The 16,550-nt window shown below is 46.7% G+C and overlaps 1 protein-coding gene across 1 annotated transcript in view; it reads left to right on the top strand.

Moving 5' to 3' along the window:
- Positions 1 to 2,586: 2,586 nt before the first annotated feature.
- ATP8B1 (ATPase phospholipid transporting 8B1) overlaps positions 2,587 to 16,550 on the top strand; it is a 111,620-nt gene continuing 97,656 nt past the window's right edge. The window contains exon 1 of the mRNA XM_079783546.1: positions 2,587 to 2,973. The gene's annotated coding sequence lies outside the window, so the exon portion shown is untranslated. The remainder of the gene's footprint in view (positions 2,974 to 16,550) is intronic.

Below are 16,550 nucleotides of genomic sequence, written 5' to 3'. Positions count from 1 at the left end.
ACATGCCCAGGTTGTGAGCTCAATCCCCAGTGCTGTGCAGGAGGCAACCAATACTCTCATCACTGTTTCATCTCTCCCTCTCCCTTACTCTCTAAAATCAATAAAAACATATCTTCCTATATAATAAAAGCCTAATGTGCAAATTGTTCTACTGGGAGTTCGACTGCTTGCTATGACATGCACGACCACCAGGGGGCGGTGCACAAAATGGAAGTCGTCGGTGATGTGGCAGTGGCGTGGAGGCGCTGCCAGCCCTGATGGGCCCTGACGAGAGCAGGGCCGCAGCAGGATGGTGGAACAGGTGAGTGGGCAGCGCCAGGCCAAGGTGGGTGTGAGCAGGGGCCGATCCCCCTGATTGCCCTGCAGACTGTGACCAGTGGCGGTGATGGGGGGTGGGGCCACCGCCTGGCTCCCAGGCACTGAGGGAGCCAGGCGGGGTGCAAGGGAGGGGAAGGGGGCCGCCCCTGATTGATCGCCCCGCAGGTGGGATAGTGGAGCAGGTGAGATGGTGGAGGAGGTGAGGGGGTGGTGCCAGGCCATGGAGGGGTGCCAGGCGGGACTGCAGGGCTGCGAGGCTGGGGGTGTGAGCTGGGGCCCAATCCGTGCAAGCCACCCCGAGGGACCCTACTCGTGCACAAATTCATGCACCAAGGCCTCTAGTTTAAAAATAAAATTTTAAAAATGTGAGGGTAGGTGTGGATTGGATGTGTCTTAGTATAGTCTCTCGTCTAGGCAGTGTTTTCCTGGACAGATTGAGCACTTGCTGGTTGATCTACATGAAGAGGAATCCTTCCTTTAGTCGAGTCATTGCTTGATTCCTAGGTTTACAGAGCCCTCCTCAATGGCCTCCCTCCTCCTGACTCTGCTGTTCCTACTAATGCCATCACCCAATCTGCTGAACTTGGCTCACCATCCATGCTTCTGTCTGCCAGTCAGTTGCAAGTTCTGACCACTCGGTGTCTTTGCCATTCTCCCAAGCTGTCCCTGGAAGTGCATCTGTCTTTTCACTTCCACCGTCTATTTTTCTCAAAGCATTTGTCACGTTTTCAGATACAATTTGCCTGATTGGTTCACTGATGCATCCAAGCAAGTAGAACAGTGCCTAGCACATAGTAGGCACTTAATAAATGCTTGTTAATTTTGAAACAATACCCAACTCCTTCAGGCCCACCTTTTGTTACTGTATTAGCCCCCTGAGAGGTACTTCAGTCTTATCCTCTTCCAGACTATCCCCACTACTTTCCCTAAACACAACCTTGATCACATCACTGTCGTGGTCATAAATTTTCAATGGTTTGTAGGTGCTGCTTGCATTCAAGGGCTTCCAAACTCCAACTCCCTCAGTAGCCTTATGCAGTACCATTGCATTGCCAGCCAACTGGTCTACCCCACTGTCATTAAACAGGCCCTGTCTCCAGGCCTCTGTACCTCTGCTTTGTTGTTGGGCTCAGAAAATAAGCCCTGGAGGGAACCATTTCAGATCATCTGGTCCAGTGTCATTTTACAAATGAGGAAACTGAGTCCTAGAGAAATTAAATGATGAGCACTACCTAGACAAAGATCAAGTGTGACGAATGAACAAGAAAACCAGGGCAGTCTAGGGTCTAACTGTATCAGTTGAATCTTTCATATACCTTAAGATTATATGGTGGAATACCCTCTCCATGCAACTCTGATCCCTAAAAGTGTGCATCTTTGAGTCCCGCCTCAAGCATAGCCTCCTCAATGAAGTCTTCCTTCAGCCCCCAGTTGTGAGCCTGAACCCTCAGGTCAATAACCTAAGCCTGTGACCTGCAGGGAACTAGAGTCCTATCTCCCTTACTACATTTTAAGCAACCTCTGATTCATCTTCCACTTTCCTTCATTCTTATCCCAGAGACTTGTCCATTGCAGCTGAGCAGTAAAATTCTGCTGAAGGGGGAGCTTCTGGCGTGTGGAGGAGCATAGTGTGCTGTCATGCCAGGAAGGTGCGGATCACAGGCCGGGTCACCAGCTGTCAACCACGCCTGCGAATCCAACATTTCCAACGACACCGCGCCATTCAAATGCCGCATCTTGGCTCCCATTGACCCCAAACTTGTAAAGGTGAGGAAGTTTGGTCTCGGCAAAAGAGCCTACTTGCTGCAATTACAGGATATGTTTCTCGAAGTCTTTTGGCACCGTCTCTTTCCCCACCCTCCGCGCGACTTGTATTCAGCGACCTGTCCCGGAACGTGACTTGGCATGGAGAGAGTACAGCTCCCCTTACCGAGGGAGCTCAGGTCCCGGGCGAGCCGTGACCGAGACAGCTTTCCGGGCTGGCGCGGTCACCGACCCCGGGCGGCGGCCAGGGCAGCCGAGGGCAGCGGAAAAGGGACGCGGGGCTGGTGGGGCGGGGTGGCGAGCGCGGCCCCCAGGGAGGCGGAAGCATCTGGGAGCCGAGAGCGGCCGCAGCTACCGGGTCGCGGAACTGGCGAGGCGCAGGCCACCCCCAGGGCGCCCGCCTGCCGCGGGGGAACACCGAGGGCGCGGGGCTCTACCCGGGCCGCGTCTGTCAGCCCAGGGTTTCGCTGTCTAGCTCCGCTCAGCCCCCGGGAGGGACAGAGGGAGGGCCGACGGCTGGGCCCGCCCCCAGCCCTTGCCGTGCGCCGCGGCCGTGGCTGCCGGAGGGAGACGGGAGGCACCTACCCGGAGCGGAGAAACCAGTTTGGCCGGTCGCTGGGAGCGGAGAGAAAAAGGGCGGCCGCGGAGGGAGGGCGCGCGGACGCGGGGCGGGGATCGGCGAGGAGCCATTGGTGAGCCGCGAGAGCCGGAGGAGCCGCCGCCAACTGGACGAGCTTCCCGGGGCCCCGGGCCAGCCCCGTGCGCCATGAAGCGCTAACTCGGCGGCCAGAGCTGGGGCCGGGCGGGCGGCAGCGGCGGCCAGGTGCGCAGCGATCGCGCGGAGAGGCGCGCACCCGGCGGATGCCCCAACCGGGGCCCAGCGAGCGCCAGGTACGTAGGGGCGCGGCGTCGGGGGCCTCCGACCTCTCCCCACCCCGGCGCCCCCGTGGGTCTTCTGTCTGTCCCGGGGCCGGCGTTCTCTGGGGATCCGGGATGCGGTGGCAGCAGCTGTCCGCGAGCCTCGGGCTCCGGAGTCCTCTCGCGTGGGACTTGGGTGAGGGGACGGGAGCCTTCGCGGCCTCGGAGATGGGGAGGCACAGCTGGACGGGCAGACGGCACTGTGGAGAGGTCCATGGGGTTTTCACCTGTTGGGAAGAGAGGGAACTCGCGCGAAGTGTTTGGGTCCTTCGCTCACTGGTAACACATGCCCAGGGTTAAGCTCGGAGGGTCAAGCTTGGTGGGGCTTGCGGGTCCCTGGGACGTGCCGCTGGCTTCCCTGCCGTGTCTGCTGCCCCTCCGGAGGTTCTGCTGGAGCCGCCTTTGGGAACCGATGTCAACGCGTCCAAACACTCCTTAGGGCCCTATGTACCTGGCCGCACCTGCGGAGAAGGATGGCGAGGGCGCCTGCACCGCGCCTGCTGCTGGACCAGGCGCCCACCCGACACGTTCCGTGCGCCTTTACGCAGGCTGGGAGGTGGTGGGGGAAAAGTCACTTTTCCCGGTGATTGTAGGGTGGTATCCGCCGGCTCGCATGACCCCACTACAGCCCATCTACTTTTCCCAGTTTGGTGCCCAGTCGTGTCACCTCGTTTTAGGTGTGCGGAGGGACAACTTGTTGCGGGGGGGGGGGGGGGGGGCTTGCAGAGAATGGCGAGTGTTTTCACTTCCCCGGTCCCCACTCCTCCCCAAGCGAAAGAAAAGCTTGAATAGTCCGGACAACTTATCCCAGGGGGTGTGCGCTCAGGGTCCCCGCGGGGAGGACACTCAAAATGCAGATCCGTGACAGCTGTAGACGGGGAACAGAACGGGGGAGCGGGATTGACAAGCGCAAGTAAGGGGAAGCTGGCCACATTTCCACCCAGTGAGCCCCCCTCGACCCGACCCGACCCTCTCCGCCTGCCCGCGCCGTCCCTGCGGGCTACAAGCACTTGGGTAGCTCCGGACGCCCCCGAGTTCCCTTCCCGGAAACCGCCCGCCCTGTTGGCTGGAGAAGAGATTCTCTCCCCTCTTCCTGGCTCCATTGCCTTCCAAGGTCTGTCTCACTCCTTGAGAATGAAAGGACACACCACAGGCGAAGTGCTTGAATATCGCCCGCCACGCAGTAGGTTATGGGCCAAGGGGAGCTGTTTTTAGGAGCAAAAACGAAAAAGTGACGTGTGATCAAGTCTGCAGTGATAGTAAATACAAGCGCCTATAAAAAGAGGAAACAACACAAAACCTGAAGTAGAAGTTCTCATTTTCACTCTCAAGAGTCCTTTTGTGTTAGAACTAAAATGCCATTCATGAACTCTGGGCTATTGTTGCAGGCCTTATTAAAACCCATTATAACTGTATATACTGTGCAAAGGATGATGAATCGTTACTTGCTGGTTACTGTCTGGCCTGCCTGCAATAACCCCTTTGAATTCTCCTAGTGGTTTTCACTAGGTAGTGGAGGCTTTCTTCATTTAAGTGTCCCAGTGGTTGGTGCTTTGGTGCGTTTTAGTGATTCTTTGTGTCTGTTATTAAGGGTCAAACAAGATTCAGGCAGCTCAATACTCTCTCACAAGTGCCATCTGTGTGAGAGCAGGGGTGGCTACCTTCAACGTTCAAGCTTTCCACCTGGTTTTATTTTCAGGAAAATGCATACAGGTGTGTACTTATTACCTGTTGGTTACTGATAGAATTAGAAGGAGGTGGTGGTTGTTGTTGTTTTTAAATATATTTTTATTGATTTCAAAGAGGAAGGGAGAGGGAGAGAAATAGAAAGATCAATGATGAGAGAAGCATTCATCGGCTGCTTCCTGCACTCCCTGTACTGGGGATTGAAACTGTGACTGCCTGGTTCATAGGTGGACACTCAACCACTGCGCAACACCGGCTGGCCGGGCTTGTTTTGTTTTTAAACTGAGGCTTTAAAATAATGATTTGGTAAGGCAAATGGCTCACCAAAAAGAAGCCTGCAGGTGTAAGCCAAGTTTAGGATTAGTTCCATGTGTTACCTGGATTTCAGGCTCTGGGATCTTAGTGCTAATGGCAGTGACCATTACTTTCCCTGTCTGTCTGCAATCCTTTCTTTCCTTTTTCCTTCCTTCTCAAGCAAGGAATAGTGGAAAGCATGTGGATTTAAATTCCCGCAGATTTTGATTCTTTTCCTTACTTTAAGTTGTATTTAATTTTTACAATTTATTTTTAATATATTTATTTACTTTCAAAATTGTATAACCTTAGGTGAATTCCTAAATTTTCTGGACCTCAGTTTACTCATTTGCTGAGGTAAAAAAAGATAGCAAGGTGTTTGGGTAATTGAGAAAATTAAATGAGAGAACAGGTGAAAGTCTCTTGTACATGGTAGAGGTTCGAATGTTGTTTTCTTATTTTCTTTATTAAACATGTGTTTGTAAGTAGTGTGATGCCCAGGTATTTGGGGGTATTTTTAATGATTTATTGCCTTATAAATATGAATTCCATTTTGTTTTTCATAAACAACACTCACGGAATCCAGATGATCCTTATAATCTGCCCCAGAGATATTTTAATCTACTAGTTACCTTTGCTCTCCAGTTTCAATCATTATAAAAGAAGCCTATGCTCTTATGAATGCAGAGGAACTTGCTTTTTAGGCACCAGAACAAGTTTTATGGGGTTCATTCATAACCTGTGTCTCTAAAGAGATGTGCCGTTAAAGTTTCTTAAACAATTTTAGAATTTGCTTCTAGATTAATCTCCTGGGAAGTTTTAACTTATGGTATCTTTAGGTATCTCGTGAGTTTTAAAGCCTGTTTGTTGGCAACATTCAATTAGATTAATTGTAGTCATGCCTGTAGGTGTCATGTTACTTATTAAGATAAGAAAAAAATTAATTTGCTGCCAGAAGAGTTTTAATAACACAAAAAAAGATAGCTTGTCCTTTTTTATTCTGTTAACTGTGTTATTCCTGAATTCCCATCCCTGTCCTAGCTAAAAATAATGCCCAGTCTAAGATCTTTGAGGTCCTGTGTCCCTGAAGACCTGGCATTATGGAGTACACACACACACACACACACACACACGTACACACGTGCACACTCGTGCCTTATTTCTCATTTTTATTCTTAGAAGACAAAGAAAGTTTTACTATCTGGTCATTTAGGAACACATAAGTACTGTTCCTAGTACTTCTAAAATACACTGCACTTTTATTTTTACTTTTTAATTTTTTATTATTATTAATCCTCACCTGAGGACATACTCAGAGAAGAGAGAGAGAGAGAGAGAGAGAGAGAGAGAAAGAGAGAGAGAGAGAGAGAGAGAGATCCACCGGTTGCCTTTCGTGCATACCCCATCTGGGGATTGAACCCACAACCCAGGTATGTGCCCTGACCCGGCATGGAACTAGCAACCTTTCGGTGCACTGGATGATGCTCAACCAGCTGAGCCACTCCATCTGGGCAATGCATTGTACTTTTAAATAAATTGTTGCCAAAACCATGCCCAATGGGGGCTAGATGTTTGATAACTGGTTGCAGTGTGTACTGAGCCCAGAGGCAGTGGTAAATACAGGTGGGTCACACACTCTGGATTCCTTTGACCTAGCCTGGAATACAGGTCTCATCAAAACCTAGAGTAAGTCACTTAATCCCTCCCTCTGGCTACAGTTTCCTTACCTGTAACATGGAACAGCAGCCTCACATGGTTGTATGATGAGTTCCAAATGAAAGAATTAATCAAAAAGGTTTAGCACACAGCTCAATAAAGAGTAGGCATTACTGTTGTGTTGTTATTATCACTCAGTAAATATTTATTGCTCAGTTATCAATTCCCTTTCTCCTACACTGTGAGGAACCAGGAATCACTCTGTTAGTCTTTATTTAGCAAACATAGGTGCTTATTGCTCTCACCCTAGAGTAGGGGCGAGGTTCTGGAGCACGGGCGTCCCAGGGTGACACAAAGGCCCAGGGTGCTCCATGACCTAGGGACATGCCCACCCAGTCAGAGGCACGTGGTCCCTGGTTGCTCTCACCTGGGTGCTCCTCCTCCACAGTGGAGGCCCTTGGGGCTCCTGAGTACTGCTGTGTCTCCTTTGTCCCCTACTTCCTATCTGTCTTTCTTCTCCCTCAGCCTCTGTGCTCATTTAAAAATATATATCTATTCTTCCCTTAAAAATATATATAAATTCAGAATTTCTAAACCTTGAGTGTTTTTATAGGATCTGTGCTCTCCATGTGGTTTCTTAGTGATGGTGCCTGGTGAGTGTTGCTAATGACAGGGACCCTTGGTTCTATCCCATTCATTCAGTCATTAGTTTTTAAAATGACTTGAGCATCTTCTCCAGGCACTACACTATGGATTACCTCCCTGCTTCATGGAAGCCTGTGAGGTTTTCAGAAGGTCTGAGTTGTGTGTTCTTGTTCTTCTTCGGCAGGAAAGTGGATCAGATGTTCTCTCTCTCCCTGCCCTGGACTTTGTTCCTGCATGGAGAGAGGGTTGCCTTAGACCCTGGAGGATGGCCCAAGCCACTTCCAGCTCTGAGCTCTGTTTCACGACCAGTTTCCAAATCTAGTGAATTTGCATCTACTAAGGGAGGGCTGGGCCTGGAAGCCGTGGAGGGTCAAGGTGGGAAGCCCACTGACTTCGGAGGGGACAGAAGTCCCCCTTGTTCTGGGGAAGTCCTTCAGTGGTGACAGCCACCTGCCCAGCGGGACTGAGAAGCCTGGCACTTCTGCATTGAGTGCATGTGTCACCTGACCTTTGGATGGTAGCTCAGGTCGTTATTTACAGGGCTGTCGTTTATGGCTTTGTCTCTTTGCTGAGTGGCTTTTGTTCACCAGAGTTGAGGTTTGTTTGATTAAGCGCAGGCCGTGTTTGAAATCAGTTTTTTAACCTTTACTCATATTGAGTTGAGCTGGAATATCCTCATTGGAACTTCTCAGGCACCCAGCATTCCCCTCACGCAGTCCCCGGAAGCTTCCATGGGTTGGGTGCCTATTGATTTTATAAAGTGCAATGTGACTTGTACACAAACCCTTCCTCTGTCTTCTTGGGACACAGTGAACTCACCCCATTCTCTGAGATCTGTATATGATTGGTGGACCCAGAAAAAAAAAATGTTCAGTGTTCTCTATCAGAAAACAGATCACCATTGGAGGTGGGTGGTTTAAAATGAGGATATGGATGGGTCAGGTTTCCTATGGACACAAACGTGAGGGCCTTTAAGCCAGGCACTGAGAACTTGTGTGGGACTCTAAGCCTCTATAATTTGTGACGAACAAGGAGAATAGTGTGTGGGTTTTATCAGAGTGCAGAAATTGTGAGAATTAAGTGAAAATCTATCCTCTGTTTTTGGGATCAGAACAACTCTGGGAGGAGAGGAGATTCCTCATGATCTCACCTTAGGGCAGAAATTTATTTTATGGGAGTTGTGTTCGTTGTGGTAAAATGTTTATGAAATTTGCCATGTTAAAGTGTGAATTCAGTGGCATTAAGCCCATTCACAGTATCATGCAATTATTGCCACTATCCATCTCCAGAACTTTTTCATCATCCCCACCTGAAACTCTGTAACCATTCAACAGTAACTCCCTCTTTCTCCTTCCCCACCACCCCTGATAACCTCTGTTCTGTTTGTCTCTGTGAATTTGGCTATTCTAAGGTACCATATACCGGTCTAAGTGGCATCATGCAATGCGGATATTTGTCTTTTGTGACTGGCTCATTTCGCTCAGCATCATGTCCTCAAGGTTCATCCATGTCGTAGGCTATGTCAGAATTTCCTTCCACTTTTCCAGGCTAACATTCCACTGTATATACATGGTACTTTTTGTTTACCTGTTCATTGTCGATGAACACTTGGGGTGTTGTCTACCTTTTGGCTATTGTGAATAGTGCTGCTATGAACATGGGCATACGAGTCTCTGTTCACAGTGGTAGTTGAGATCTTATCCGGTTTTGTGAGACTTATCTTTCATAGAAAGTAGTTAAGATGGGCAGAGACATGTGGTGTATAACATCACATTTCAAAACATCCTAGAGATAAGAACTCAGGAAGCTTCGGGAGGATGGGGGTGTGAAGACACGTGTAAGGCAGCCACACGCTTCTCCTTTTCCCTGGCAGCTGCTCTTACGAAGCCGGTAGTCCTTTGGCATGCCATCACCCAATTGCCCGCGGTGTGGCTGCCACTGTGCTCGGTGCCAGTGTGGGCATGAAGCTCGGGAGACCTCTGCAGACCACAGCTGTGCCTTCTAGGAAGGACATTCTGTAGTGGAGGGGAAAAATCCTTCACTTTCCTCCAGAAATAACTTGAATTTTTTAAAAATTATTTTGGTGGTGGTGGTGGGATGGTTTAGAATGTGAGGAAAACTGATATTTAAATGTTTGAAAAATTGAATAATTAAAAGTCAGGTTTTTCTACCTTAAGGGCAGAACCCATGGTTTTCAAAATCAGCTGTAAGGTCAAAGGTCAGTCACAGACTGTAGGATGGCTGTATGAGAAGGTGCTTGTATGCATAGCAGAATGAACCAGAGGCCTTTCTTTAATGATGGGATGTCAGTCTGCGTTAAAGACATCTTTGAATTTTCTTTTCTTTTTTTTTAAAATATATTTTATTGATTTTTTACAGAGAGGAAGAGAGAGGGATAGAGAGTTAGAAATATCGATGAGAGAGAAACATCGATCAGCTGCCTCCTGCACACCCCCTACTGGGGATGTGCCTGCAACCAAGGTACATGCCCTTGACCGGAATCGAACCCGGGACCTTTCAGTCCGCAGGCCGACGCTCTGTCCACTGAGCCAAACCGGTTTCGGCACATCTTTGAATTTTCTAGAGAACAATAGACTCTCATCTGAGTTTATGCTCAGACCGAGCCCTGAAAATTAGCCAACATAAGGATTTGCATGTTTAATATTAGCAAACACCACCATCCTTGGCTATTATTCCACCTTCCTATCCTACGCCAGTCACAGCCACAAAAAAGGATGTTGGGGCTGACATGGCTCATCTCTCGGCTTTGATACTTTGTCTAGCTCAGCTTGATTAAGATCATTGAAATTTTTTAGCAGTCTTGGGCTCTTCCCATTACATAGAAAAACATGGTGATAATTCCAATGTGTCTTTGAGGTTACTCGGACCAACACTCTTCTGAAAGCTGAAGAAAGTTTGCCCAGGCCCTAACTCTTAGTTAACTATTGGTCTCATTTCCTGAGTTCTGTCTTGAATGGCTAAAGAAATAAACTCATGGCTTCTCCTAGAGAACTTCAAGTTTCTCCAGTCAGTCCACATTGGAGACCCTCCTCCTCAGCCTTACAAATTCTGAAACAAGCAGGCCCCACTTCCCCAGCCAGCTAGACAGCCAGCAGATACTTAGAAAGCACATCCTGTGTGTCAGGCACTTGGTGCCTTAGTGAGTCAAGCTTGAAGAGCCTGCCCTCGGGGAGCTCACAGTCTAGAGAGGGGAGAATAAAGATAATAGGTAGATTAGAGGGTGCTTGAAGATAAGTGCTTCAGGGATAAAAAGATACAGCTGAGGAGGGTAAAGGGGATTGGGAGGAGGCCGAGGGAGCGGGATGTAGTTGTAGAGTGGAGGCCGTGGTGTGTGAGCGAAGACTGCACCAGGAAGAGGGTGAATCATGAAGGTTTCCCGGAAGGTGTCCCTGGCAGAGGGGACAGATCTTGGTGCAGAGGCCCCAACATGGGAGTGCCTGGCTCCTCTGATGAAGTCTGATGCTGGTCCTGGTGCCTCTGAGCTGGGAGGGGAGGGAGAAGAAAAGACCAGAGCAGAGAGGTAGGGAGCCCCCTCTGCAGGGCTGCCTAGTGAGGAAGGACTTTGGCTTTGACTTTATGCAAAGTGTGGGGGGGGGGGGGCGGGGGGAGAATCAGTGCAGGACATTGCCCATTGGAGCAGCGTGATCTGTGATCTGACTTGCATTTTCAAAGGGTGCTTCTGGTTGCTAGGTGGAGATCAGGCCGGGGGAGGGCTCCCAGGTAAACTGCCATTCGGGAGGTTTGGACTCACCTGGGTGAGGTGTCTGAGAGAGAAGGTTGTGGATGTATATATTTAAAGGTAGAGCCAACAAAATTTCCAGACAGCTTGGATATGGGATGTGAGAGAAAGAAAAACTAAAGATAACTTTCTTGGCAGAGCCTGGGCTGTACACGGAAATCTGAGTTTGTAAATTCAATGGGCAGCGTTCAGATCACTCATAGTAGGTTACAAAGAGGCTCGTCAGAAATGCGTATATTTATATAAGGTTTTGGGTGGTTCAGAGAACTTAAACTGTGTTTATCATCAGAGCATGTCTTCCTACTGTGGTGAGGATGGAGATGGTGTACATGAAGCAGCGGCCTCTACTTGTATTGGAGGGAAGATGGTTTAGAGGATGGTCTAGCAGGGGCCCTCATACTTTTTAAACAGGGGGCCAGTTCACTGTCCCTCAGACTGTTGGAGGGCCGGACTATAGTTTAAAAAAAAAACTATGAACAAATTCCTATGCACACTGCACATATCTTATTTTGAAGTAAAAAAACAAACGGCAAAAACACCCGCATGTGGCCCGCGGGCCGTAGTTTGAGGACGCCTGGCAGGTGCTGGCTGGGCCCTGCTCCCTTCCTCGCCTGCTGTGCATGCGTTGAGAAGGCAAACTTCCCAACTATCAAACAGGTAGCCCCCCATATTTACAGAGATATAGTTCATATTCCATACAATTCATCTTTTTTAAAGAGTACAAGTCCATGGTTTTTAGTACATTTACAGAGTTGTACAACCATCACCAGAATGTATTTTAGGAAATTTTCATCACCCCCCAAAAGATATCCTGTGCCCATTAGCCTTCACCCGTGTTCTGTTCTGCCCTCAGCTCCTGGCATCCTCTCCTCTGCTCTCTGACTCTATGGATCTGCCTGTTCTGGACATTTTATGTAAATGGCATCATACAATATGTGGTCTTTTGTGTTTGCCCAGCTTAGCATAATGTTTTCAAGGTTCATTCATGTTGTAGCATTAATCAGTACCTCCTTGATTTCTCTATATGGCCGAATATGCAAGTTACTTTTGCACATGATGCATTCTGGGAAAGAACGCAGGCAATGGAGCTGTGTGCCCGTCACAAATAGACTGACTTCCATGTTACAAAGGCAGTTGGTGGTGCCCAGAGAACTAAAGGTGTCTGTGCATGTGTGTGCACGCATTAATTTGTTCTCTTTCACAGTTGAATACAAAGTCCATGGAATTTGCCAGGGAACATAGGCTGGTGGCTTTCTGGTGGCCTAATGATTTTCTTTCATTCAATGATTCAACAATTATTTATTAATTACCTATTACACTCCAGGCCATGTCGGGAACTGGTGATTAATACAGGGATGAACAAAACAGACATGCTCCTCCCCACTGTGGAACTTACAAGGCTGTTAGGAGTGGGGTGATAGGAGTAGATAATAAACAAAATGTTGAACAAAAGAGGTATGAAACAAGCGGATATTAGAATTGTGATCTATGAGAAGCACTGAAAAGAAAATGAGACATTACTAAGATACTAACAAGAGCTTACTTTAAAATGCTCTGAGAGAAATGAGATGGCCTTTGAGCGGTAAATAGATAAACAAATTGTCGGGTATCCATACAATGGAATATTATTTAGTCTTTAAAAAGAAGGAAATTCTGTCCCAGCACGGATGAACCTTGAAAACAATGCTGAGTGAAATAAGCTAGGTACAAGAAGACAAATATTATATAATTCCACTAATGTGAGGTACTTAGAATAGTCAAATTTACAGAGCCAGCCCTAGCTGGTTTGGCTCAGTGGATAGAGCGTCAGTCTGTGAACGGAAGGGTCCCAGGTTTGATTCCGATCAAGGGCACATGCCCTGATTGCAGGCTCGATCCCCAGTGTGGGGTGTACAGGAGGCAGCCAATCAATAATTCTCTCTCATCATTGGTATTTCTATCTCTCCCTCTCCCTTCCTCTCCGAAATCAATAAAAAAATATATATTTTAAAAATTTACAGAGACAAAAAGTAGAATAGGGATTACCAGGGGCCCAGAGGAGGAGGGATGGAGAATTAATGTTTCATGGGCACAGAGTTTCAGTTTGGGATGATGAAAAAGTTCTGGAGATGGATGGTGGTGATGGTTGCATGACAATGTGAATTTCTTATTACCACTGACTGTACACTGAAAATGTTTTGAAATGGTAAATTTCATTATATATATATATCTTACTACACACACACGAAGCTCAGGAGGGTCTCTTGGAGGAAATTATACTTAAGTTGAGACCTGAAGGATGAGAAGGTACCAGTCAGGGGTTCCCTGGTCCAGCCAATGGGAACAGCATGTGCAGAGACCCTGTGGACAGAGCTCAGTGCTGTGACCTTGGAACTGTGAGAAGGAGTGATTGTGGGGCCAAGAAGCCTGGGGTGTAGGCAGGGACCAACCTGATGGGGAGGCATTAATATAGTTTTTAAGCAGTGGGACCAGATGTGATTTCTGGTTTCAGTGGATAACTCAGCAATGATGTGGAATGGTTGGGGGCAAGGCCAAGACCATCAGGTGACTACTGTGCCCATGAGAGATGATGGGGGTTGGGCCAGGGTGACAGGAGTGGAGTAAGAAATGGAGGGTAGAAGCTGCATTTTAGAATTAGAATGGGAATCTTGGTCTTGGAGATACATCAGATTGAGAACCTCAGGGAAGGGAAGTATCAAGTGATTTCCAAATTTCTAACACAAGCAGCTAAAGATAATGGTGTCAGAGACAGAGGTTGAGACTGGAGGATTAAGAATTTAGCTTTGGTCACATTCAGTTCCAATTGCTGGACACCTAGAAGTGGCCAGAGGTCAAGCTTGGACAGATTCAGAAGTCTTGGCTGGAGACATGAAACCTCACAGAGTATTGGTTTGAGGAACTCTATAGGGACAGCCTTTAAATTTTGACTATTTTTGTGAAATCACACATTCAACTATTTTTGAGCAATAAAGCGTTTACATTTGAACCATAAAAGCATTTGTGCAAATGCATAAGCCCTACTTTCTGGATGAAGAGGACAATGGAGAGCTGGTTCGGGGTCGTCCTATAGGCAGGCCCACCATACACCGAGCAAAATGCTTATCAGATTCAGGAGACAGCCAGTTTGTATTCAATGGGAACTCTCTTAAGTTAGGGAATTTCTCGTGGGAAATAGGGTACTTGAATTGGCTTGTGTGGCCTCACTTAAAAACCAAAGTGCTCTTTCTAATAGTGTATATAGGGTGATACGACAAAATGGTGTTGCCTTTGTTAGCGGAATACTGTCCTTTCCACATGTAGCATTTACCCACTCAGTCCTGTGGTATTTGTTGGCCTCTTCTTGTAAGTGAAGGAACTAGAACTTGCCTGAGGTCTCAGAACTAGTAATTAATAAAACCAGAAATTGAACTCAGGTTTCTACACTCTCAAGGTGAGGGTTCTTTCCAGAACCTCACAGCAGATGGTTATTAAAACAGTACAGATGATCCAGAAATAGATTAGCAAATAAAAATAGAGGGCAGTTAAATTTGAATCTCAGATAAACAAATACTGTTTTAACATAAGTATGTCCCATGCCGTACTTGGGACATACTTACACTAAAGTTATGTATTATTTATTGAAAATTCAAATTTACCTGTGTGTCCTGTATTTCATTTGGCAACACTACTCAGGAATGAACATCTGGAACATAGGGCTGTGTATTTAAGCTCCACTTGACCACTCCTGGATCGTTCATGCAAGTTTTTGAAATTTGGGAATGGGGTGGAAGGAGGATTGATTTTCCTAGTCTCTCAAAATGACTGTATGGGGTTATTCTCCTGCTCTTGAATGAATATTTATGATTTGTAATAAACAGTGGCCTGGTATTGGGGAACAGGGCGTGGGTTCAGAGATGTCAAATCTGGCCAACTCATTCTCCAGTTCTCTGGCCTTGGCTGGTAATAACAATGCTTATTGTTGATAGGCCACTTTAAATTTTTCTCATCTGGGAGCAATTAGGACAGATATTATCCCCATGGAACAGATGAGGAACCCAAGGGGAAGCAGGGTGTGGGTGGGTGGTCAGTGGCCTGGATTGGGCTCGAACACTCCCAAAATTCACTTCAGTGATCATCTTCAGTTCATTTTCTAAGCTCCCATTTCTTTGTGCTTCAGATCAAGGCCCTGTTGTCTTACAGGTTACCCTTCTGATGTAATTCCATGACTTTTTGTGGTCTCGTTGGCCATAAGATTCCAGTTTTAAATGTACGTGATGTAAATTTCAAGCATTGCAGGCTAAGAAGGCAATGAAACATATGCTTTTCTGATGGCAGATAAATACAATAGGTTCTGTTTTGATCATTCCATATACTCACATTTAGAAAGTATTTTTATGTTGATACGATGAATACTACAGGTTCCTTTCGGAGGTTTATAAAATTTCAAATGAGGCCTTTTTACTATAAAGGTTTCCCCCCCTCCATTTTGAGAGATTCTAAATCTTTAGAAAAAATAAAACCAACATTCATGTTCCTGATCATGGAGGTTTGACAAAATTTAGGGCATTTTTAAGTGACAAGACTCCTTTTTTTAAAGTTGAAAATTCGTAAAGCTGTGCAATCAATAAGGCACTAAAAGCCAGTTTTGGAAAAGAAACTCATGGCAAAGACCAAGGGAGAATAAGAAGAGGAAATCCACACTGTGCCCCGGCTGCCCAGCCTCAGTGCTCAGGACCGGCTCTTAATCCTCACTTGATGAAGTTATGTCTTCTTACATGTAAGTTCCTCTGCATGTGACGTAAGGAAACCAGTAAGTATAATATGGCTTTAATTGCACTTGGCACAGGACAAGGCAATATAAAGGTTACAAGAACTGAAGTGCATTTTGCTTGCTAGTAAAATTTTGTTTGCTACGTTGTCTTAGGCATTGTGCAATGATCTCCCGTCCAGAGTACCCTTTGAATTTAATATGAATGTCATAACATTTATTGTCTTCAAAGTTTTATATTTGAATGCTTCACATCTTTTAAGAATTATTTCTCCTCTGACTTCCTGTTGGCAGACTTTGTATTCTTTAGAATGTGTCTGACTAAGCTCTAAGTTGTTACAGATCATTTTTCTGTTCCAATGTGTTCAAAGGCAATGTTATCGTCCATATCTGGCTGTATTTTAACCTTTCTTACTAGACAGAGATGATAGTATCTCTCCTTTGTACTCAAGCAACTCTTGATTTTTTAAAACTTCCTTTAACATGTGGGGGGTTCCTATTTTTCATGAACCTTTAGAACACATTCCATTATTGAAAGGAAGGGACTGAGTTTAGAAGATAATCAGCAAAATTCCCAGCTCTAACATCACTCTTTATGTCCAGTTTGCTGGATCCTTCCCTCTGTCCCAATCAGTTTCTATTTAAAAGGTGATCCTGAGATTTTTTATTTCTTTGTTCATTTTCTGGACTGTTGCAGGCACCATCTTTAGGCTAACTGAGCACCCCACATTTGCACATATTCTTAGTAGTGATATTCAGATG

Source organism: Cnephaeus nilssonii, assembly GCF_951640355.1.
Source record: "Cnephaeus nilssonii genome assembly, chromosome: 11".
NCBI classification, from domain to species: domain Eukaryota; kingdom Metazoa; phylum Chordata; class Mammalia; order Chiroptera; family Vespertilionidae; genus Cnephaeus; species Cnephaeus nilssonii.
The sequence above is the reverse complement of the archived record's forward strand: the minus strand, read 5'-3'. Positions and strand labels throughout refer to the sequence as shown.